General features: G+C 30.0%; 1 non-coding gene across 1 annotated transcript; it reads right to left on the reverse strand.

Annotated features, from left to right (window-relative positions):
• Window positions 1–10,224: 10,224 nt before the first annotated feature.
• Window positions 10,225–10,296, reverse strand: Trnap-ugg. Its single transcript has one exon. It is a non-coding gene; the product is annotated as a tRNA-Pro (tRNA).
• Between the last annotated feature and the right edge of the window lie 2,847 nt (window positions 10,297–13,143).

A 13,143-nucleotide genomic window follows, 5' to 3' on the forward strand; every position in this document is an offset into this window, starting at 1 on the left:
GAAAATTAAAATTCGAAAATTTTTTCTAAAGCCTCCAGGGGACTTCGTTTTCGCACGAAAAAATTTTATGTGCCCTTATTGCATCCGGACCCACAAATATTCAGACACATTTGCCACTTCTCTTCTATTACACTTGCCACTGAAAACATTCATAACCTCAATCTTTGGGAATCTTATCATATGCTAATATGGCGCCGAGTGTTCATGAAGTATTTCGTTCTAACAAATCAGATTCGCCGTTACAACGGAAAGACCTAAAAACTAGACCTTATTACGAACGAAGTATATGATTAGCTAACCAGAGGTTGAAAATGCTTGGTAGAACGCATCGATGGTTAACGCTGATTTAATCATTGATTAATAAATAATCATGATTAGTCAATCATGGATTTAATCAGAGTTGGTAAAATTGGCCCTAACTGTTTTTGACACGTTTAGTCGCGTCTTGGAGACACGTCGAATGATTATCTTTTTACATTGATGTACCTTTCATAAACTCTTACGATCTATAGCAATATCGATTTATAAATTAAAAAAACATTTTGTTTATCTTCATGATATTTACAACTTTTTCGACATTGGGAATTTGTTCGCGTCTTCGGGAACAAATTCAAACTTTCTTGACCTATCATAACCTACAATGGAAAAACATTTTTTTTTTTTGACAAAAATAAAAAAAAAGGAAAGGAAGTTGAGAAGGCAATCAACCAAATCCCCTTTCTTCCCTTTTTTCTTTATTTTTTGTCAAAAAAAAAAAAATTTCTTTTCTTTTTCAAGAAATTTTTTTTAAAATTACAATTGGAAAATTGTATGGTTTTTGTCCACATTTGGTCATTGGATTCTTGTTTTTATTAACAGGAAAAATTTATTCAGCAAAAATGAAGGTATTTAGGGGGGGGGGGGGATTTCGAAATTTCAGGGAAGGTCACTACGTTATTAAAAAAATATATATATTCCTAATTTTAGAGCTTCTATATTTTTATTAATTATTTTCAGGAATCCATGAAAAATTAAATTTCTCCTATTTGAAATTAATTAAACACACACACGCACATTAACAGAAAAAACTATATTTTTGAACTCCTGGGGTCGAATTACACCGCAGTATGTCAAAAAAAAGTAGATTTGAAAATTGAGGTACAAAAACTTCCCCCTGCATGAGATATCGGCGGCATATCCCATTTATCTCCCAGGATATTCTGGGCATACCCTAGGAGATACTAAGGATATTGTGAATAATATCGTACAGGTCGGAAATCGCGATATCCCTGAATGTCCCAAGGATATCTCAGAATATCCTCAAGATATTTCATTAATTTCCAAATTTTATATGGCAAGGATGTCCCAAAGATATCCCAATTCTATAATTTAGTATATTCTTAGAAATTCAGATATATCTACTGCCACTCGTGTGGAAATTGTATCACAGCGCTAGCTGGGCCCGAACTAGGAAAACCTTGGCTCTAAATTTGGAGTATAAACAGGACCAAACTACAAATGAAATGCATAATTCTACTAGAACCTAACTTACCGACCGACTAGACTCCAACTTGGCTTTATTTATTTTTGTATTTCAGCCACATTATAATAAAAAATTGTTTTTAAAATAAAAAATGAGCAGAAACATTTATAAAGGTAAAATCTTTTGTTTGAAAGAAGCATTTTAAGTAGCTGAACATTTTGAAAAGAATCTTATTCTTGAAACGGATTGTCCGTCGTTAGACTCATCTTTCGGTTGCCATCCCAATCTTCGGAATTAGTAAAGACCGTTCCAAGATGAGAGAAGACTTCATTCTCAGTGAACTTATATTTTTCACAAACAACGCCTGTAAAATGTAAAAAATAAAGAAATTTCAAGTTGAAGTTAAATCATAATTATACATTATCATTAATTGATGTGAACATAATTTTCTTGCCGAGAATACAAGAGCGCATGTAAAAGTCCTTGAAAATTAATTTATTTGTTATCCTCTTCACAGCTGTAAATCTCATGGCTAACTCCCTTGACATGTGCTTTTTAATGATATTGCTGATCGATTTTCGGATTTGATTTTCCCTGTAAAAAGTAGACGCAAAGAATTTTTCTGCAAAAAATTTAAAAACTGTTATCAACAATAAAAATAATTCATAATATATTTGGTTTCTTTTTTATATTTATAGACTCAGCTAACTGTTTAGCTACTTTTCTGCAACAAATATTTCAGGAAGTGTAATTAGGTAAATTAATGTATTGTTTAATAAATAACAAAGGGGTTATTAAACCAATTTTAATTAAAATTTCGTATTCTTAAGAATGTTTAATTTATTTATTCTTTTATAAAAATAAAATATTCATATTTTATTTTGATTTTTGACTTTATTGCGTGATGAACCTACATTACTTATCAGTTATTCACTTGCTTTCGTTTTCATTCTGGAATCTTGGAGTATTGGAAATTGCTCGATGCCTCCGAACGCGACGAGTGATTTTCACTTTTGGCATTTTTAAAAATTGGAATCACAGTGTAATAATATTTACAGTCGAAATCAGAAAAACACTTCCCACAATAACCTCAAACTAACCTACTTGTCATCTACTTGTGTTCAAGAGGTTCAAGATGGAGCGCGACTCAAAACAGATGCACAGCCGTGTTTTTATGGCGCTGTAATCAAGAGCTGTGAAACAGAGTTGGTTTAAACTAGATTTAAGATATTAACTCTTTTATAGCCATAAAATATTTCTCCAAGTTGGTGTCAAACTTTTAATCGAGGGGCTATTCACTCTGAAGTCGAACGTTTCGAACGCAAGAATTTTACGTGATGTCTTAACGAAATCAGCTAATGCTATGAAAATCATGAAATCGTAACGTTGAAGTCGTTGTTGCTATTACTAAGTTAGTAAAAATATGTAAGAAGTCGTAAAGATAAGATAAGAATCGTCATACGATGTAGTGAGTCAGCAAATACGAACGTAGCGTCGTGCGAAATCAGTAACGAGTCAGTACGAAGTCATAGTGAAGTCAGACGAAATGGACACTTTCGCGTGCCGTAATTCCAAACGGTAGGGCGAAGTTGTGCCCTTGCATCGATTCTCCAAAGCATATTTTGTCCCAGGCGCGGTTATCTTCAGACTATAATTATCGGGCGCGTATTATAATATAAGAGAAAAGCATGCGTTGTGAAAAAAGTCATGAAAGTCTATAAGAAGAGCTAGTTCAAATGGCTTGGATAAACAGATGGAGTAGCAGGGAAACTACATGCAGCAAAGACACAGATAACACAATTCTGTACAACTAAAAAATGATTAATAATTAAAATAAACAATATTGATATTTGTTCTTAAAACAATATTATGTTAGACTCCCCTTTTGTGGGCTATCTATCATCAGTGTTTTTTGCAAGAAAAAAACCAAGTGTCAAATAAAATATAAAATTTCACAATATAAACAAAATTTAATGACTTTTTATTGATGCTTATTAATGATTATTTTTTAATAAAGAAATTAATAAATAGTTTATAAATTTTACTAATAACATATTTTTTGGTTACCTCGCTTATTTTCGTTGGGAAATGAATATTTTATTGAGGGAAAAGGCGATGTTATAAATACTGTTTAAAAATAATGCATCTTTAGATTATGTATTGTAGGTTTTCCATTTTTTCTCAACTGAACGGTACTTTTTTGTTAGCAAAATATTGAATGGCCAAGATAATTTACAGTTTAGGCAATTGTAGGTTATTTCCTTCTTCGTCAGTTTAAATAAATATATTTTGGCCATGAAAAGGCTAAATTAGAAGATACAGTTTGAAAACGTATTTTAAGGTTATCTCTTACTTTTTTGGCGGGAAGGAAACCAATTTCTTATGACGAAAATGGGGCAAGTTGGTAATAAAATTGGCAAATAATGCCGTTTTAGGTAATATCCTCTAGGTTGTCCATCTCCTCTCAATTAAATAATGGTTTTTTTTATGGAAAAAATTGAATAGCCAAAAATATTCACTAGTCATGTTTTTTAGGTTATTTCGTGTATTTTTGGGTGGAAATGGATATTTTGTAATTAAATAAGTCTAAGCTAGAAACAAAATTCAACAGTAATTCATTTTTTGGTTATGTTTTAGACGTCTTCCGTTTTCTCTCGACTAAATAGAAGCACATCGTACTTTTTATTGAAAAAGCCTTGATAGCCAATAATAACCTTACTAATAATATACTTTTAGGTTATTTATAACTCATTTTCGATAGGAAATGAATATCTTATGCTTTTGTGATTGCGTGTGCTGAAACGTAAAGATCCGTTGAAAATCAGAAATGAAAAATTTGGACGATTATATTGCACTATTATAAATGAACATCTAAAAATGTACAGTTTTAATGCTGTATATCACTTCGTAGATATATAAATATATGTAAAACAAGACTGTTGTATTGAATTATTATGGTTCTATATGAATTTCTTTAAAAATCGTACTCAGTGGGTACGAAATAACCGAAAATCCATAAAATAACGTTAAAATTTAACTTGCTGATTTTTAACGCTGTTTATTCTTTTCTATTATTATTATCACACACACACACACACACACACACACACACATATCTATGATTTAGACATTTTTGTAAATAATTAATTGAATTGTTATCGACAGTTCATTTAAGAATAATTAATTAAAACCAAATATTTTCAAGTTAACAATTTGAAACTAAATTGTTTAATATAGAAAGCCTTGAATAGTTAAAATTTGGAAGAGCTTTTAAACTTCGAACGTTACAATTTTGATCGTTCTTTTTTAAAAAATTTTGTTGTTAAAGGATTAAAAGGATTTAAAGGATTTTGTTGTTCAAATAGCAATTGAAAACTTATTAATTGTATAGAAAACAATTGAATTATTTTAAGACGCATTTAGATGTTTTAAAAAGATTCAAAATTAATTTAAGGCTTAAAATGATTTCAAATAATTTGAAAGTTTTAAAAGAATAAAAACTTCTTAGTATGATTCGTAGGTAAATTGAAAATCATTTTTCAGTTTGGAATATTATTTAAAAATAATATTCAAAAAGATTTTAAGAATCCCAAAATTGTTAAAAAAGAATGTGGAAGATTTTAAGACTTTCATTTTGCAAGGGTTTCTAAATGTTATAGGGAACTTTCTATTCATTTTAAAAGATATTAAAAAATTCTAAATAAAATTAAAAATAAGTTTAACGTTGAATAAATTTAAAACAATTTCTACATTTCTCAAGATTTTGAAATAAAATTTTGAACCCTTACAAGGATGTCTAAAGTATTTAGGATAAAAATAATGTAACTCCCAATTTAAGAAGTTTTAAGTAAAACAAATTTAACTTTTAAATTTTTAACGTATTTAGCTTAAAATTGTTAAAAATAATATAATTTAAACAATTTTAAAGTTCACTGATTCTTTTAATTTACACCTTTCAAAATGATGACGTGAATTTATTATATCTGATTAGTTACTATTCACGCGCAGTTTAAAATTCGAAAAAATATTATCTTTATTGTTTATTCTAAATAACGGCATTTCGAGTTATAAAAATGTCCATTATATTGATGTCAATGAATCTGGTTAAAAGTAAAAATTAATCAAATACATATTCTCTGAATTAAAATTATACTTTCGATTGTGTACAGAATATACATTTAATTACTTTTTATTTTTTTTCGTCAAGATTCATGAATTTCCATCTAATGACATTTTTAAAAGTAGAAATGCCATTATTTATGAAAAAGGAGAGAAATAATATTTTAGCAGTTTAAATTGCGCGCGAATAGCAACCAATTAGACGCCAAGTGTAACGCATGCGCAGTTGATTAAGGATCTCTTGTTGGGAGCACTTGCTCGATTGGTATTTTGATTCCACTACTTGATTCCGAAATTCATGTTATGAAAAGGTGTCCTTAATGTATTTTGATAATGAATTTATTATTTTTAAAAAATCTTAAATGCACATTCGACTTTATCACATATTTTATTATGACAATATCACTATTTTTGGAGTTTACCTATTTTGGCTAATATTAGTTAACATATTTTATAACAGATTTTATCACTTTAACTCTACATTAAATTAATAAAAAATTAATATAAATGGATAAAATAGTATAAAACAATATAAAAATATTTAATATATTGATAAAATGATTGAATTTTCATTATCTTAAGATTAATCAATATTCTAATAATAATAATTGGACCAGTAGACAGAAAAATTAACATAAAAATTATTTATTTATTTTACCTGGTCAAGAACCTAACATAAAAAATAAATATATTTTTAAATATTAATTGAAAACGAAAATACTTGTTAAATTTCATCATATAATAGTAGTTGAGTATTGTAATTGTAAATCTACTAATTTTACCTAAAACTGCGTTGATATCAGCCGGCAATTCATTTTCAAGTGGATCCAAATTTTCTGGTTCGTCCAAATGGATCAATTGAACGGGTTGGATAGAGTTAACTCTCGGATCACTTACATTTCCATATTTAATAATTTCATTCATATTAATTAAAAAGAAGATTTAATTGATGATCACTTTATTTGAGGTTAGGTTTCGATTAGACCCAGAGCCTAATTACTTACTTTCATTTTCCTCACGCAGGTTTCGAGGTATACTGGCTAGTGCCCGGTGCCTCCGAACACGTGGCGTACTTGCCTTAGGCATTTTCAATCATTTAGAAAATATTATAAAAGGATAATATTCCAATTTCACTGCACTATCAAAAAACAATAATCAGCACTAATTCTGCAAGCGCATGGGGATGGCGTTCCGGTAGGAAATCGGTCTGGCCTGGTCTGGCCCAAATCTGGGCCTTAGAAATCTACAGATCAGGGCCGAATCGGGAATCCCGGTCGGGGCCAGATCAGTAATAAGTATGAAATCGGGTGATTTCTGCACCAGTGGATTCTAAAAAAATTTTTAAACGAGACCGTTATAAAATTGTTTAAAAAATCTATGAAATTCTATTTCTTACAGCGAAAGGCATGAAAATTTAGACCGTTAATTTTCGAGGATGTCTAAAGTAATTGTGATAACTGGATAGACATCGGGATTGAGTGCATACACATAGTCGAAAGGGGCGTCACGACGCTACAGTGCACAGCACGCACAGAGTCAAACCGAGTCATGAAGTCTGGCCGATTTCAGCACGAAGTCGACAGGCATCATCGAAGTCAACAACTAACGAATTTAAGAACTAGAGTCAAAGGAAGTCATGAAAGTACGTTTGAAGTCGCACGACATTGCTGAAATAACGTTACGCTGACTTCAACGGACTTCGAAGTGAATAGCCCTTCGCTTTTAATCAAACAAACATATGGCAATTTCCACATGGGAAGAAGTAAAAACATTTGTAAAGGTCGGCATCTTTCGGTTGCCATCCCAATCGTTGGTATTAGTTAAGAACGTTCCAAGATAAGAAAAGACTTTATCCTCAGTGGACTTATATTTTTCACAAACAGAGCCTGTAAAATTAAAAATAACAATATAATTAGAAGTATATAAATAACAATGAGTAAAAGATCATTTTTACCTTATAATAAGAATTAATTTTAAATGATTTTAATTTAAGGGCATGTGATACTTACAGTTTCCCCGGCTTTTTTCCACAAAAATGAAAATTTTTAAAAACTGAATTCGGAGATGTTATAAAATATCATAACGGACGTCCCCGGACTCTTTTTGAGGGATAATAACAAAAAAATTTATTGTGCTAAATAAAAATTTTATGCATACGTATTATTTTGAGGTTACGTCGTTTTTCATCTCTGCCTTTCCGATAATCTGGAAATTATTTATGAAATAAACTTTTTTGATTGCCTGCAAAAAGGGTTAGTTCCGGGAGATTAGTTACTATGTTTATTTGCAAGTCCAAAGTTTTCGGCCAAAAATATTGTGTAGTTTGGAAGTAACGTTCGGGTGAATTGTAACACACATGACTTCGAAATATACACGTACGTTGTTAGCAATATCAAAAATTTTTTGATAAAAAAACACAAAAAAAGTGTGTAGGGACGTCCGTTAGCATGTTCGCTATCATTTCCCAAATTTTTAAGACAAAATATTGATTATTCTAGAAAAAAGGCCGTCGGAACCTAAAACTGGTAAAATCGACAATTTTCTAAGTATCACATGCCCTTAAAGGAACCCAACTTTTAAAATATCCAATGTGATTTTTATGATATTTGGATTTCGAACAGTTGGAATCGAACATCTTGATGAGAATGGAATATTAGAGATCTTCTTAATACATTCTATTTTACTCTGACCTGAGAAAAATAAGACAAAGTATAACGCAATTAAAATAAGAATAATTGAAGATTTTTTAACCTTTCAAGAAAGATTGTAACAAAACAATTTTTTTACTTATCTAGCGTTACCTATATTTTAACTATTTAAATAATCATCAGACCTTAAAAGAATTTCAGAATTTCTAGCCTATACTCGGATACGTAGGTTATAAATCTTATTTCGAGAAAACTCCAAACTAGTTCTATAAAAATATCAAAAAATGATCAAAGTTTCACAATATTGCATGTGTTTCAATTAATTCATATTGTTAATTCTACTTTTCTTCAAAAAAATTATGAGAATAGAAATTATTTTGGAGTAAAAGATTATTAAGCTAATTTAAACAAATATTAAGAGATTTATATACAAATTCGAGGTTGAACGTACCTCGAATTTGAAATGAAATTTTTTGGAGTAATCATTTCAAGTGCACTCGCTCATAAATGAGGCTTTAAAGGACAGTCCGACTTTGTATCCACTGTTCCGACTGGTTCTTGAAATGATGATTACGTCAGACCCTTGTGATTACCGAATTTTCCTACAAGAAAAAATAAAAATAAACATTAATGCTTACAGACAACAAAATAAAGAGGCCTTTGTCACAGCGACTAAAAGCTCGATTCATGATTTAAGATGTTCAAAATGAAGTATTTTATAATTGACTCGTGATATATATTTTGTTTGTCTTCTTTTTCTAGACATTGCATGAAATTGAAAAATTTCAAATATTTAAAAGCCGATAGAAGGATCTGAGTATGTTCGGTTATATGAATAAACATAAATTACTTATGATTTATTTACTTACTTTCGTTTTCGTTGTGGAATCTTGTAATATTGGAAATTGCTCGAGGCCTCCGAACGCGACGATTGCTTTTCACTTTCCACATTGTTGATAATTTGAATCACACTTTAATAATTAATACAGACGAAATCACAAAAGCATACGTTATCGTAACCTCAAATCAACGTACTTGTCATCTACGTGTGTTCAAGAGGTTCAATATCAAGCCCGAATGAAAATAGATGCACAGCCAGGTTGATGGCGCTGCAATCAAGAGCAATTATTCGCGGTAATAATTTTTTGATAATTTTTTGAGATAGGATTTTGAAAGAATCCGAATATTCCAGATTTGTATTAAGTGTTTTTTTGTCAAACAGATGTTTGTAAATCTTTATGTTTTCAGCCATCCTAAACATTTTCATCAATATGCATTTCAGAAATATTAGATTCTATTGCCAAAATTGTGTATATCCCGCACAGGACATTCAGTGGATATCATTTTGTTGTGAAGGAATAGTTTAACTTTAAATATTTACAATTGATAATTCTTTAATATTCGTTTTTATAAATAAAAATTCTAAAAATTTTCTGATTTTGATAATCAAAGGTCAATTTTTAAATTTTCTAAATTGATAAAATTTCAAAGTTTTACAATTTTAGAGATTTACAATTGAAAACTCTGGAATTAAAGACATGTGTAAATGAAAATTCTAAAACTCTGATGATTTTTAAAATCAAAAGTCAAATTTTGAATTCTAAATCTTTTAAATTGAAAATTTTTTGGATATAAACCATGAAAATTACAGAACCCTTAATGGCAAAACTTAAAACTTGCAATATTTTTTATGCATATTTGTTTAATTCAAGAAACTTCAATTTTAAACATTTATGAATAGACATTTTTAAATTAAAATGTAAGCAATACAAATAAGATTAAAATCAGATTTAAAATCCTATTTAACGTCCAATAATCAAGGTAATGTATAGAATTCCTGAAAATCAAACCACGAATCCAACGAATAAATTTGGACAACCACCATAAAATGCTACTATTGTACATTGCATTTTTTGTGGATTTTCACAAATTTCCTACATGCTATAAAAGCTGGGAAGCAAAATATAAAATTCTATTTAAAAAATATAAAAAAGTGGGCTCGTCCGGGATTTGAACCCGGGACCTCTCGCACCCAAAGCGAGAATCATACCCCTAGACCAACGAGCCGATATGTTAATTACTGTTAAATAATAATTGTTGAACTTTCGAATGTGGATCAGGAGATTCTGCTTACGTTCATATAAATTCAATTTACGAAACATATACGGTAAGCGCTCAAGATTTGTAAAAATGTCGGATTCAGCTGTTTTAAGGAAATGTCAAATTTAGCAATATCGTGCTACTTTTAGAAAATTTAGACTGGGCTTGATTAAATATACATTTAGATAATCAAAGGAAAACTTATGGATTACATATCATTAATCTTGTTGAGTCAATCTAACACTTCTCGTATATACTTTCATTTTTAATATTTTTAAAAACGAAATCTTAGAATAATTGATTCTAATATGTTATGGTAAATCTAATAGTTGTTGGTAAATTTTATTCATAAATATTTAAAATTAAACAGCTTTCAATTGGAACTCTTAAAAATTGTAGAAGTTTTAATTATTTTCTATCGTTCAAATTCAAGAATTTTTAATTTTGACAATTTTCAATTTAAAATGATAAAAGTTTTCAGTTTTATCATTAAAAATTCTGTTATATAAATGATCTATATTCAAAATTTATTTAATTTGAAAGATTAAGAATTGGAATATTTTTTTAATTGGACTCATTTATCATTTTTACTCATTGAAATTAATTACTGAATTCTAGCTATGAATCCGTTACTTTTTACTGGTAAATTATTTTAACTTACTGATTCACCAGTAAAAATACCCAGCAATAGCTGGAATATTTGAAAATCTTAAATTCTGTCATTCTTATGCTTTACATTTAAAATTTTGTCTATTTGTAAAATTTATAATTGAAAGTAGACTTCTGATTTTAAAAATCACCCAAAATTAAGGATGTTTATTTACACATCTTTAAAATTTGAGAGTTGTCATTTGTAAATCCTCAAAATTAAACTAATTCTAAAAATATTTTAAATTATATATCTTAAATATATAAATACTGAAAATTAAATCATTTGTAATTCTATGTTTTGAAAATTCAAGTATTTTTAATTGTAAATTTTCAAACTTGCAGAACTGTTAATTGTAAATCATGAAAATCATAGAACTTTGAATTATAAAGCATTAAACTTAAAGAGTTTTAAATTTCGAGATTTAAAAATTATTATTTATGCAATTTTGAAAATTTAAAATTTTGTAATTTTCATGCTTTATTCAAAATTTCCTCAACTTGGAAGATGTAGAATTGGAAATTTGACTTTTGATTTTCGATATCACCCAAGTTAGAGAATCTTATATAGAATTCCACAGGGAAAAACAAGTATCCAGCGTCTACATTTGGACAACTACTATAAAATTCTCCTATTGTAATTGTAAAAAAGCATCATCTTAAAAAAAAATCTCTGAAAAAAAATAAAAGAGGGAAGAACAATGAGAAGACAACCAATCAAATCCCCTTCCTTCTCTTTCTATTGGTTTCATATTTTTCATTTTTATTAGAACCAAATCACATTAAAAGAACATTTATAAATCGCGTGTAGAAATTTCCCCAGTTGGCCCTAATACAAAACGATTTCTGGTCGGATCCCGGCCGGGCTATCCCTGGCTGGGTTTCATGGTCAGGAACCGGGCGGGACCCGGTCGGGCTACATTTTTCTCGAATCACGTTGTCTGGGGCCGGCCGGTTACTGACCGGGCCAACCCTGGTTATATCCCATGGTCGGGAGCCAACTGGGCACTGGTCAGGTTAATGTTTTTGTAGAAATTACACATTTTTTTAGAGCCGTGATATTATCAAAGACGTAATTATGGATGCTAGATGAATTATTATTTGAAAATTATAATTTAAAGATTTATAAACTTCTCTACATTCAGACAATGCCTGTAAAATTTCAAATTTACCGCCATATATAGCGCCAGCTGTGTCTGTCGTCTGCATAGACACTCAGTGATTTTTAGTTTCGCACCTGGAACGAGAATGCTCCTTGCACTCACGTCGTGTCGTCTCTTCGAAGTTCGCAAATAAAATCGCGACTCGTAGTTAAAATCAACCTTATTTCAGTAATTAGTTTGAATCCCCTACTTAGTGCGCGAATAATTATTATTTTAAATTAAAATATAGTCTTGTGTATGCAGTTCTTACACTCTTCCTTCCTAACCTTAAATCACCACGTGGCTTCCAAATTGCTATGAGATTCTATCATCAGGGGATAAAATTCTACTCCAATTTTCTTGCCAGAATTGTTTCACTTGATTTGACTTTTAAAGTTCACCGTAATCTTTACGGTGAGCCTTATAAGACAAAACATGTTACCAATTTTTCGCCTGAAGCAACATTTCTTAACCGCTTATTGGCCGGATTACCCGACCGGATCCCGGCCGGTAGTAAAGACGGAATCCGACCAGTTTACCGTGACGTTTTTAGCCGGATTCCCCGACCAGTGCGCGGCTTAAAGTGGGGCTATCCGTCTGGGACCCGGCAGGATCCCTGATTGGATTCCTACACGGGATATACTCTCTCTTTAATAACTGAGTTTCAAATGAGGGTCAAATTGCAAATCTGCTATAAAAAACACCTAAAATATCCATAAGAAATAGAGATAGTAAAAGAAATTCAAGATTCATAACACCTCACTGTTAAATATAATTAATCATATTAAGATAACTTTTGTTTAATTTATCCAAATCAGTTTTGAAATTAATAGATAACTGCTTTTTTTAATATAAATCATTTCCATAAATTCTCTCTTTCTCGCATTAATTTCACCTTTTAAAATTTTAACATTTATTCAGTCAAACTGATGGTAAAAATCAACAAATTCCTTTCTATAGCTAGCAAGAACACTTTTATAAGGGCGTCTCAAAGGAACATCACTTTCGTTTCCCTCTATCCTAG

The sequence above is a fragment of the Belonocnema kinseyi genome, chromosome 9 (genome assembly GCF_010883055.1).
Source record: "Belonocnema kinseyi isolate 2016_QV_RU_SX_M_011 chromosome 9, B_treatae_v1, whole genome shotgun sequence".
NCBI classification, from domain to species: Eukaryota; Metazoa; Arthropoda; class Insecta; order Hymenoptera; family Cynipidae; genus Belonocnema; species Belonocnema kinseyi.